Raw genomic sequence first — 12,652 nt, forward strand, 5'->3', positions numbered from 1 at the left:
ACACTGAAGGACTTGACAGAGGTCTCGGAGCTTCGACCACTGCACAGCAGACAACTCCATGTCTGCCATTCAACTGCCTGCCCGTGTATGTGTATCCTCCCACAAATACATAACAGCACGCCTCTGTTCGCACAGTCTCTGAAGCATGTGCAGTGTTGAGTTCCACCTTGTTGCAACATCGATGATTAAGCGATGCTGGGGAAGTTTCAAAGACCGCTGATAGTTCTGCATACGGCTGGAGTGTACGGGCGAACGGCGGATATGAGAGCAAAGTCTGCGCACTTTGAGGAGCAGGTCGGGTAACCCTGGATAACTTTTCAGGAAGCACTGCACCACCAGGTTTAAGGTGTGAGCCAGGCAAGGAATGTGTTTCAGTTGGGAAAGGGCTATGGCAGCCATGAAATTCCTTCCGTTATCACTCACTACCTTGCCTGCCTCAAGATGTACAGTGCCCAGCCATGACTGGGTTTCTTTCTGCAAGAACTCAGACAGAACTTCCGCGGTGTGTCTGTTGTCGCCCAAACACTTCATTGCCAATACAGCCTGCTGACGCTTGCCACTAGCTTTCCCATAATGGCACACCTGGTGTGCAACAGTGGCAGCTGCGGATGGAGTGGATGTGCGACTGCGGTCTGTGGACGAGCTCGCGCTTCTGCAGGAGGACGAGGAGGAGGAGGAGGGGGGGCGAACACCTACAGCCAACTGTTTCCTAGACCGTGGGCTAGGCAGAACTGTCCCAATATTGCTGTCCCCTGTGGACCCTGCATCCACCACATTCACCCAGTGTGCCGTGATGGACACGTAATGTCCCTGGCCATGCCTACTGGTCCATGCATCTGTTGTCAGGTGCACCTTTGTAGTAGTCACAGATTGCCAGAGTGCATGGACGATGCGCTCTTTAACATGGTGGTAGAGGGCTGGGATGGCTTTTCTCGAAAAGAAGTGTCGACTGGGGAGCTCGTAGCGTGGTACAGCGTAGTCCATCAGCGCTTTGAAAGCTTCGCTTTCAACTAACCGGTAGGGCATCATCTCTAATGAGATTAGACTAGCAATGTGGGCGTTCAAACCCTGTGTACGTGGATGCGAGGATGAGTACTTCCTTTTCCTAACGAGAGTCTCATGAAGGGTGAGCTGGACTGGAGAGCTGCATACGGTGGAACTAGCGGGGGTGCCGGTGGACATGGGTGACTGAGAGAGGGTTGGAGATGGTATTCTTGCCGGTGCCCTACATGCAGTGTTTCCTACTACTAACCTGGTGATTCCCTGACTGCTTTGGCCTGGCGACGAAAGCTGCAGAGATACTGCAGGTGGTGCGGGAAATGGTGGGCTTACAGGGAGGGAAGGGATGTAGCGTTGCTGACTAGCTTCATTGGCCGAGGGTGCTGCAACCTTTAGGGATGTTTGGTAGTTAGTCCAGGTTTGCAAATGCATGGTGGTTAAATGTCTATGCATGCAACTTGTATTTAGACTTTTAAGATTCTGACCTCTGCTTAAGGTAGTTGAACATTTTTTGACAGATGACTTTGCGCTGATCATTTGGATGTTGTTTAAAAAAATGCCAGACTGCACTCTTTCTACTATCGAATACCTTTTCAGGCATTGCAGAATGAGCTTCTTTAACCGGATGGCCACGCTGTCCTCCAACTGGTTTTGGTTTTGCCAAGCGTCTTTGGCCAGATACGGGCCCGGCAGATGGAACCTGTTGTGATGTTGATGCCTGCTGCGGCTCCTCCTCCTCCGCTTCAGAACTACTGCCGCCTGCACCCTGTTCCCCCAATGGCTGCCAATCGGGGTCAACAACTGGGTCATCTATGACCTCCTCTTCTATGTCGTGTGCAACTTCGTCTGTGTCACCGTGTAAGCCGGTGGTATAGTGTTCGTGACGGGGCACCATAGTCTCCTGTCATGATTCTCAATGGCGAGAGAACATAGCCCAGCATATATGAGAACTAGCTCTTGGAAGATGGAAACTATACTGACCATGAACTAAACCTGCCGCACAACTAGAAGTGGCCGGGTAGCATGCCTACGTTTTTTTATCCCTAGATGCCCAGCGCCAGCCGGAGAACTACCTAATCCTAGCAGAGGAAAAGACAGTCCTGGCTCACCTCTAGAGAAATTTTCCCAAAAGGCAGACAGAGGCCCCCACATATATTGGCGGTGATTTAAGATGAAATGACAAACGTAGTATGAAAATAGGTTTAGCAAAATCGAGGTCCGCTTACTAGATAGCATGAAGACAGAAAGGGCACTTTCATGGTCAGCAGAAAACCCTATCAAAACACCATCCAGAAATTACTTTAAGACTCTAGCATTAACTCATAACACCAGAGTGGCAATTTCCGCTCACAAGAGCTTTCCAGACACAGTAACGAAACAGCAGCTGTGAACAGGAACAAAATGCAAAAACACACAAGGACAAAAGTCCAACTTAGCTGGGAGTTGTCTAGTAGCAGGAACATGCACAGAAAGGCTACTGAATACATAGTTGACCGGCATGAAACTGACAGAGGAGCAAGGTTATATAGCGACTCCCACATCCTGATAGGAGCAGGTGAACAGAGGGGATGATGCACACAAGTTAAATTCCACAAGTGGCCACCGGGGGAGCCCAGAATCCAATTTCACAACAGTACCCCCCCCTCAAGGAGGGGGCACCGAACCCTCACCAGAACCACCAGGGCGATCAGGATGAGCCCTATGAAAGGCACGGACAAGATCGGAGGCATGAACATCAGAGGCAGTGACCCAAGAATTATCCTCCTGACCGTATCCCTTCCATTTGACCAGATACTGGAGTTTCCGTCTGGAAACACGAGAGTCCAAGATCTTTTCCACAACGTACTCCAACTCACCCTCAACCAACACCGGAGCAGGAGGCTCAACGGAAGGCACAGCTGGTACCTCATACCTGCGCAACAATGACCGATGAAAAACATTATGAATTGAAAAGGATGCAGGGAGGTCCAAACGGAAGGACACAGGGTTAAGAATCTCCAATATCTTGTACGGGCCGATGAACCGAGGCTTAAACTTAGGAGAAGAAACCCTCATAGGGACAAAACGAGAAGACAACCAAACCAAGTCCCCAACACAAAGCCGAGGACCAACACGACGACGGCGGTTGGCAAAAAGCTGAGTCTTCTCCTGGGACAACTTCAAATTGTCCACCACCTGCCCCCAAATCTGATGCAACCTCTCCACCACAGCATCCACTCCAGGACAATCCGAAGATTCCACTTGACCGGAGGAAAATCGAGGATGAAACCCCGAATTACAGAAAAACGGGGACACCAAGGTGGCAGAGCTGGCCCGATTATTGAGGGCGAACTCCGCCAAAGGCAAAAAAGCAACCCAATCATCCTGATCCGCAGACACAAAACACCTCAAATATGTCTCCAAGGTCTGATTAGTCCGCTCGGTCTGGCCATTAGTCTGAGGATGGAAAGCAGACGAAAAAGACAAATCTATGCCCATCCTAGCACAGAATGCCCGCCAAAATCTAGACACGAATTGGGTCCCTCTGTCAGAAACGATATTCTCCGGAATACCATGCAAACGAACAACATTTTGAAAAAACAGAGGAACCAACTCGGAAGAAGAAGGCAACTTAGGCAAGGGAACCAGATGGACCATCTTAGAGAAACGGTCACACACCACCCAGATGACAGACATCTTCTGAGAAACAGGCAGATCCGAAATAAAATCCATCGAAATGTGCGTCCAAGGCCTCTTCGGGATAGGCAAGGGTAACAACAATCCACTAGCCCGAGAACAACAAGGCTTGGCCCGAGCACAAACGTCACAAGACTGCACAAAGCCTCGCACATCTCGTGACAGGGAAGGCCACCAGAAGGACCTTGCCACCAAATCCCTGGTACCAAAGATTCCAGGATGACCTGCCAACGCAGAAGAATGAACCTCAGAGATGACTCTACTGGTCCAATCATCAGGAACAAACAGTCTACCAGGTGGGCAACGATCAGGTCTATCCGCCTGAAACTCCTGCAAGGCCCGCCGCAGGTCTGGAGAAACGGCAGACAATATCACTCCATCTTTAAGGATACCTGTGGGCTCAGAATTACCAGGGGAGTCAGGCTCAAAACTCCTAGAAAGGGCATCCGCCTTAACATTCTTAGAACCCGGTAGGTAAGACACCACAAAATTAAACCGAGAGAAAAACAACGACCAGCGCGCTTGTCTAGGATTCAGGCGCCTGGCAGACTCAAGGTAAATTAAATTTTTGTGGTCAGTCAATACCACCACCTGATGTCTGGCCCCCTCAAGCCAGTGACGCCACTCCTCAAAAGCCCACTTCATGGCCAAAAGCTCCCGATTCCCAATATCATAATTCCGCTCGGCGGGCGAAAATTTACGGGAAAAAAAAGCACAAGGTCTCATCACGGAGCAGTCGGAACTTCTCTGCGACAACACCGCCCCAGCTCCGATTTCAGAAGCGTCGACCTCAACCTGAAAAGGAAGAGCAACATCAGGCTGACGCAACACTGGGGCGGAAGAAAAGCGGCGCTTGAGCTCCCGAAAGGCCTCCACAGCATCAGGGGACCAATCAGCAACATCAGCACCCTTCTTAGTCAAATCAGCCAACGGCTTCACAACATCAGAAAAACCAGCAACAAATCGACGATAAAAGTTAGCAAAGCCCAAAAATTTCTGAAGACTCTTAAGAGAAGAGGGTTGCGTCCAATCACCAATAACCTGAACCTTGACAGGATCCATCTCAATGGAAGAGGGGGAAAAAATGTATCCCAAGAAGGAAATCTTCTGAACCCCAAAAACACACTTAGAACCCTTCACACACAAGGAATTAGACCGCAAAACCTGAAAAACCCTCCTGACCTGCTGGACATGAGAGTCCCAGTCATCCGAAAAAATCAGAATATCATCCAGATACACAATCATAAATTTATCCAAATAATCGCGGAAAATGTCATGCATAAAGGACTGGAAGACTGAAGGGGCATTTGAAAGACCAAAAGGCATCACCAAATACTCAAAATGGCCCTCGGGCGTATTAAATGCGGTTTTCCACTCATCCCCCTGCTTGATTCGCACCAAATTATACGCCCCACGGAGATCAATCTTAGAGAACCACTTGGCCCCCTTTATACGAGCAAACAAATCAGTAAGCAGTGGTAACGGATATTGATATTTAACCGTGATTTTATTCAAAAGTCGATAATCAATACACGGCCTCAAAGAGCCATCTTTCTTAGACACAAAGAAAAAACCGGCTCCTAAGGGAGATGACGAAGGACGAATATGTCCCTTTTCCAAGGACTCCTTTATATATTCTCGCATAGCAGCGTGTTCAGGCACAGACAGATTAAATAAACGACCCTTAGGGTATTTACTACCCGGGATCAAGTCTATGGCACAATCGCACTCCCGGTGCGGAGGTAGTGAACCAACCTTGGGTTCTTCAAAAACGTCACGAAAGTCAGACAAGAATTCAGGAATCTCAGAGGGAATAGATGATGAAATGGAAACCAAAGGTACGTCCCCATGAGTTCCTTTACATCCCCAGCTTAACACAGACATAGCTCTCCAGTCGAGGACTGGGTTATGAGATTGCAGCCATGGCAATCCCAGCACCAAAACATCATGTAGATTATACAGCACCAGAAAGCGAATAACCTCCTGGTGATCCGGATTAACACGCATAGTCACTTGTGTCCAGTATTGTGGTTTATTACTAGCCAATGGGGTGGAGTCAATCCCTTTCAGAGGTATCGGAGCCTCCAATGGCTCCAAATCATACCCACAGCGTTTGGCAAAGGACCAATCCATAAGACTCAAAGCAGCGCCAGAGTCGACATAGGCGTCCGCGGTAATAGATGACAAAGAACAAATCAGGGTCACAGATAGAATAAACTTAGACTGTAAAGTGCTAATTGAAACAGACTTGTCAGGCTTCTTAGTACGCTTAAAGCATGCTGATATAACATGAGTTGAATCACCACAATAGAAGCACAACCCATTTTTTCGTCTAAAATTCTGCCGCTCGCTTCTGGACAGAATTCTATCACATTGCATATTTTCTGGCGTTTTCTCAGTAGACACCGCCAAATGGTGCACAGGTTTGCGCTCCCGCAGACGCCTATCGATCTGAATAGCCATCGTCATGGACTCATTCAGACTCGCAGGCACAGGGAACCCCACCATAACATCCTTAATGGCATCAGAGAGACCTTCTCTGAAAATCGCCGCCAGGGCGCACTCATTCCACTGAGTAAGCACAGACCATTTGCGGAATTTTTGGCAGTATATTTCAGCTTCATCTTGCCCCTGAGACAAGGACATCAAGGCCTTTTCCGCCTGAAGCTCTAAATGAGGTTCCTCATAAAGCAACCCCAAGGCCAGAAAAAACGCATCCACATTGAGCAACGCAGGATCCCCTGGTGCCAATGCAAAAGCCCAGTCTTGAGGGTCGCCCCGGAGCAAGGAAATTACAATCCTGACCTGCTGTGCAGGGTCTCCGGCAGAGCGAGACTTCAGGGACAAAAACAATTTGCAATTATTTTTAAAATTTTGAAAGTGAGATCTATTCCCCGAGAAGAATTCAGGCAAAGGAATTCTAGGCTCAGACATAGGTGCATGAACAACAAAATCTTGCAAATTTTGTACCTTTGTGGCGAGATTATTCAAACCTGTAGCTACACTCTGAAGATCCATTTGAAACAGGTGAACACAGAGCCATTCAAGGATTAGAAGGAGAGGAAGAGAGGAAGGCTGCAGTATAGGCAGACTCGCAAGTGATTCAATTAAGAGCACACTCAGAACTAGAGGGAAAAAAAAAAAAAAAAAAAAATTGTAGCAGACTTCTTTTTTCTCTCCTTTCTCAGCCAGTAATTTAACCCTTTTTTGGGCCGGTCAAACTGTCATGATTCTCAATGGCGAGAGAACATAGCCCAGCATATATGAGAACTAGCTCTTGGAAGATGGAAACTATACTGACCATGAACTAAACCTGCCGCACAACTAGAAGTGGCCGGGTAGCATGCCTACGTTTTTTTATCCCTAGATGCCCAGCGCCAGCCGGAGAACTACCTAATCCTAGCAGAGGAAAAGACAGTCCTGGCTCACCTCTAGAGAAATTTTCCCAAAAGGCAGACAGAGGCCCCCACATATATTGGCGGTGATTTAAGATGAAATGACAAACGTAGTATGAAAATAGGTTTAGCAAAATCGAGGTCCGCTTACTAGATAGCATGAAGACAGAAAGGGCACTTTCATGGTCAGCAGAAAACCCTATCAAAACACCATCCAGAAATTACTTTAAGACTCTAGCATTAACTCATAACACCAGAGTGGCAATTTCCGCTCACAAGAGCTTTCCAGACACAGTAACGAAACAGCAGCTGTGAACAGGAACAAAATGCAAAAACACACAAGGACAAAAGTCCAACTTAGCTGGGAGTTGTCTAGTAGCAGGAACATGCACAGAAAGGCTACTGAATACATAGTTGACCGGCATGAAACTGACAGAGGAGCAAGGTTATATAGCGACTCCCACATCCTGATAGGAGCAGGTGAACAGAGGGGATGATGCACACAAGTTAAATTCCACAAGTGGCCACCGGGGGAGCCCAGAATCCAATTTCACAACAGTCTCCGCTGGGTTTGATTCTGGCTCAGTACACTGCGAGGGCAATGTTCTGGTCTGAGTCAAAGGAACAGCATAGTAATCTGGCTGTGGCTGTGCATCTGTGCACTCCATGTCCGATTCAACTTCTAATGGGCATGGCCTGTTAACTGTTTCACTGTCTAACCCAGGAACGGTATGTGTAAAGAGCTCCATGGAGTAACCCGTTGTGTCGCCTGACGCATCCTTCTCTCTTGTTCTGGGTGAAGAAGACAAGGAAGCAACTTGTCCTTGACCGTGAACATCCACTAACGACGCGCTGCTTTTACATTTAGCACTTTCAGAAGAGGAGGCAAAAGAGCTAGAGGCTGAGTCAGCAAGGAAAGCCAAAACTTGTTCTTGCTGCTCCGGCTTTAAAAGCGGTTTTCCTACTCCCAGAAAAGGGAGCGTTCGAGGCCTTGTGTAGCCAGATGACGAACCTGGCTTAACAACTCGAGACTTAGGTGCTGTACTGCTTTTACCATGACCACCTGATGCTCCACCACCACTACCATCATTACCAGCTGACAATGACCGCCCACGGCCACGACCTCTTCCACCAGACTTCCTCATTGTTTGCAAAACGTAACCAAAGTAACGGTATTTGTTACTGTAAAACAACTTATAAGGTGAACTCAAACTTCTGTAGGATTTATATATACCTTTATAGGTGCCTGACACTGAAAGGAAAATCAGGCCTAATGTTACACACTAGGTTTTCTGTGCCCCAATAATTTGAGACAGATGGCACACACAGGACTGGCACTCAAGCAGAAATGCCAATCTTAATCTCCCACTATTTTTTTTTTTCAGGGAGAATTTAAAAAGAAAAAAAATGGCCCAGTATTACACACTAGGTTTTCTGTGGCACACAATGAGAGACAGATGCCACACACAGCACTGGCACAGAGGCAGACTTGCCAATCTTTATCTCCCACTACTTATTTTTTTTTTTTCAGGGAGAATTAAAAAAAATTAAAAAAAAATGGCCCAGTATTACACACTAGGTTTTCTGTGGCACACAATGAGAGACAGATGCCACACACAGCACTGGCACAGAGGCAGACTTGCCAATCTTTATCTCCCACTATTTTTTTTTTTCAGGGAGAATTAAATGGCCCAGTATTACACACTAGGTTTTCTGTGGCACACAATGAGAGACAGATGCCACACACAGCACTGGCACAGAGGCAGACTTGCCAATCTTTATCTCCCACTATTTATTTATTTTTTTTCAGGGAGAATTAAAAAAAAATAATGGCCCAGTATTACACACTAGGTTTTTTGTGGCACACAATGAGAGACAGATACCACACACAGCACTGGCACAGAGGCAGACTTGCCAATCTTTATCTCCCTGCAGTAATCTCAGAAAAGTATGGCAGGCAGCTATAAAAAGGACAGCTGCACACAAAAGTGTGGACAAACAAACGAGATAGCTGTGCAGAAAGGAAGGAACAACAGGATTTGTGCTTTGAAAAAAGCAGTTGGTTTGAACAGCGGCGTACACACATAGCAACGCAGCTATCAGGGAGCCTTCTAGGGCAGCTGTTGTGAAATTGGATTTTGGGCTCCCCCGGTGGCCACTGGTGGAATTGAACTGGTGTGCATCATCCCCTCTGTTCACCTGTTTCCATCAGGATGTGGGAGTCGCTATTTAACCTTGCTCCTCTGTCACTTCCATGCCGGTCAACATTGTAATCAGAAGCCTTTCTGTGCATGTTCCTGCTGCTAGACAACTCCCAGCTAAGTTGGACTTTAGTCCTCATTTGTTTTTGCATTTTGTTCCAGTTCACAGCTGTAGTTTCGTTTCTGTGTCTGGAAAGCTCTTGTGATCTGAAATTGCCACTCTGATGTTATGAGTTAATACTAGAGTCTTAAAGTAATTTCAGGATGGTATTTTGATAGGGTTTTCAGCTGACCATGAAAGTGCCCTTTCTGTCTTCCTGCTATCTAGTAAGCGGACCTCAATTTTGCTAAACCTATTTTCATACTACGTTTGTCATTTCATCTAAAATCACCGCCAATATATGTGGGGGCCTCTGTCTGCCTATCGGGGAAATTTCTCTAGAGGTGAGCCAGGACTATATTTTCCTCTGCCAGGATTAGTTAGTCCTCCGGCCGGCGCTGGGCGTCTAGGGATAAAAACGTAGGCAACGCTACCCGGCTACTGTTAGTTGTGCGGCAGGTTTAGTTCATGGTCAGTTTAGTTTCCATCCTTCCAAGAGCTAGTACTTATGTTTGCTGGGCTATGTTCTCTTGCCATTGAGAACCATAACAGTTTGACCGGCCAAAAAGGGTTAAATTAATTGACAGAGAAAGGAGAGAAAAGAGAAGTCTGCTGAAGATTTTTTTTTTTTTTTTTCCCTTCCCTTCAGTTCTGAGTGTGCTTGTAATTGAATCTCTTGCAAGTCTGCCTATATTGTAGCCTTTCTCTCTCTCTCTCTCCTTCTAATCCTGGAATGGCTCTGTGTTCACCTGTTTAAAATGGATATTCAGAGTTTAGCTGCAGGTTTGAATAATCTCACCACGAAAGTTCAAAATTTACAGGATTTTGTTGTTCATGTTCCTATATCTGAACCTAGAATTCCTTTGCCTGAATTTTTCTCGGGGAATAGATCTTGCTTTCAAAATTTCAAAAATAATTGCAAGTTGTTTTTGTCCCTGAAATCTCGCTCTGCTGGAGATCCTGCTCAGCAGGTCAGGATTGTGATTTCCTTGCTCCGGGGCGACCCTCAGGATTGGGCTTTTGCATTGGCTCCAGGGGATCCTGCGTTGCTCAATGTGGATGCGTTTTTTCTGGCCTTGGGGTTGCTTTATGAGGAACCTCAGTTAGAGCTTCAGGCGGAAAAGGCCTTGATGTCCCTATCTCAGGGGCAAGACGAAGCTGAAATATACTGCCAGAAATTCCGTAAATGGGCTGTGCTTACTCAGTGGAATGAGTGCGCCCTGGCGGCGAATTTCAGAGAGGGTCTCTCTGATGCCATTAAGGATGTTATGGTGGGGTTCCCTGTGCCTGCGGGTCTGAATGAGTCCATGACAATGGCTATCCAGATCGATAGGCGTCTGCGGGAGCGCAAACCTGTGCACCATTTGGCGGTGTCTACTGAGAAGACGCCAGAGAATATGCAATGTGATAGAATTCTGTCCAGAAGTGAACGGCAGAATTTAAGACGAAAAAATGGGTTGTGCTTCTATTGCGGTGATTCAACTCATGTTATATCAGCATGCTCTAAGCGTACTAAGAAGCTTGATAAGTCTGTTTCAATTGGCACTTTACAGTCTAAGTTTGATTTGTTCTTTATCATCTATTACCGCGGATGCCTATGTCGACTCTGGCGCCGCTTTGAGTCTTATGGATTGGTCCTTTGCCAAACGCTGTGGGTATGATTTGGAGCCTCTTGAAACTCCTATACCCCTGAAGGGGATTGACTCCACCCCATTGGCTAGTAATAAACCACAATACTGGACACAAGTAACTATGCGGATTAATCCGGATCATCAGGAGATTATTCGCTTTCTTGTGCTGTATAACCTACATGATGTGTTGGTGCTTGGATTGCCATGGCTGCAAACTCATAACCCAGTCCTTGACTGGAAAGCTATGTCTGTGTTAAGCTGGGGATGTAAGGGGACGCATGGGGACGTACCTGTGGTTTCCATTTCATCATCTATTCCCTCTGAGATTCCTGAATTCTTGACTGAATATCGTGACGTTTTTGAAGAACCTAAGCTTGGTTCATTACCTCCGCACCGGGAGTGCGATTGTGCCATAGATTTGATTCCGGGTAGTAAATACCCTAAGGGTCGTTTATTTAATCTGTCTGTGCCTGAACATGCTGCTATGCGAGAATATATAAAGGAGTCCTTGGAAAAGGGACATATTCGTCCTTCGTCATCTCCCTTAGGAGCCGGTTTTTTCTTTGTGGCTAAGAAAGATGGCTCTTTGAGACCGTGTATTGATTATCGGCTTTTGAATAAAATCACGGTTAAATATCAATATCCGTTGCCACTGCTGACTGATTTGTTTGCTCGCATAAAGGGGGCCAAGTGGTTCTCTAAGATAGATCTCCGTGGGGCGTATAATTTGGTGCGAATTAAGCAGGGGGATGAGTGGAAGACCGCATTTAATACGCCCGAGGGCCACTTTGAGTATTTGGTGATGCCTTTTGGTCTTTCAAATGCCCCTTCAGTCTTTCAGTCCTTTATGCATGACATTTTCCGTGATTATTTGGATAAATTTATGATTGTGTATCTGGATGATATTTTGATTTTTTCGGATGACTGGGACTCTCATGTCCAGCAGGTCAGGAGGGTTTTTCAGGTTTTGCGGTCTAATTCCTTGTGTGTGAAGGGTTCTAAGTGCGTTTTTGGGGTTCAAAAGATTTCCTTTTTGGGATATATTTTTTCCCCCTCTTCCATCGAGATGGATCCTGTCAAGGTTCAGGCTATTTGTGATTGGACGCAACCCTCTTCTCTTAAGAGTCTTCAGAAATTTTTGGGCTTTGCTAACTTTTATCGTCGATTTATTGCTGGTTTTTCTGATGTTGTTAAACCATTGACTGATTTGACTAAGAAGGGTGCTGATGTTGCTGATTGGTCCCCTGCTGCTGTGGAGGCCTTTCGGGAGCTTAAGCGCCGCTTTTCTTCCGCCCCTGTGTTGCGTCAGCCTGATGTTGCTCTTCCTTTTCAGGTTGAGGTCGACGCTTCTGAAATCGGAGCTGGGGCAGTTTTGTCGCAGAGAAGTTCCGATTGTTCCGTGATGAGACCTTGTGCCTTTTTCTCGCGTAAATTTTTGCCCGCCGAGCGGAATTATGATGTTGGGAATCGGGAGCTTTTGGCCATGAAGTGGGCTTTTGAGGAGTGGCGTCATTGGCTTGAGGGGGCTAGACATCAGGTGGTGGTATTGACTGACCACAAAAATCTAATTTATCTTGAGTCCGCCAGACGCCTGAATCCTAGACAGGCGCGCTGGTCGTTGTTTTTCTCTCGGTTTAATTTTGTGGTGTC

This window comes from Ranitomeya variabilis, chromosome 2 (genome assembly GCF_051348905.1).
Source record: "Ranitomeya variabilis isolate aRanVar5 chromosome 2, aRanVar5.hap1, whole genome shotgun sequence".
In the NCBI taxonomy this organism is placed as follows: domain Eukaryota; kingdom Metazoa; phylum Chordata; class Amphibia; order Anura; family Dendrobatidae; genus Ranitomeya; species Ranitomeya variabilis.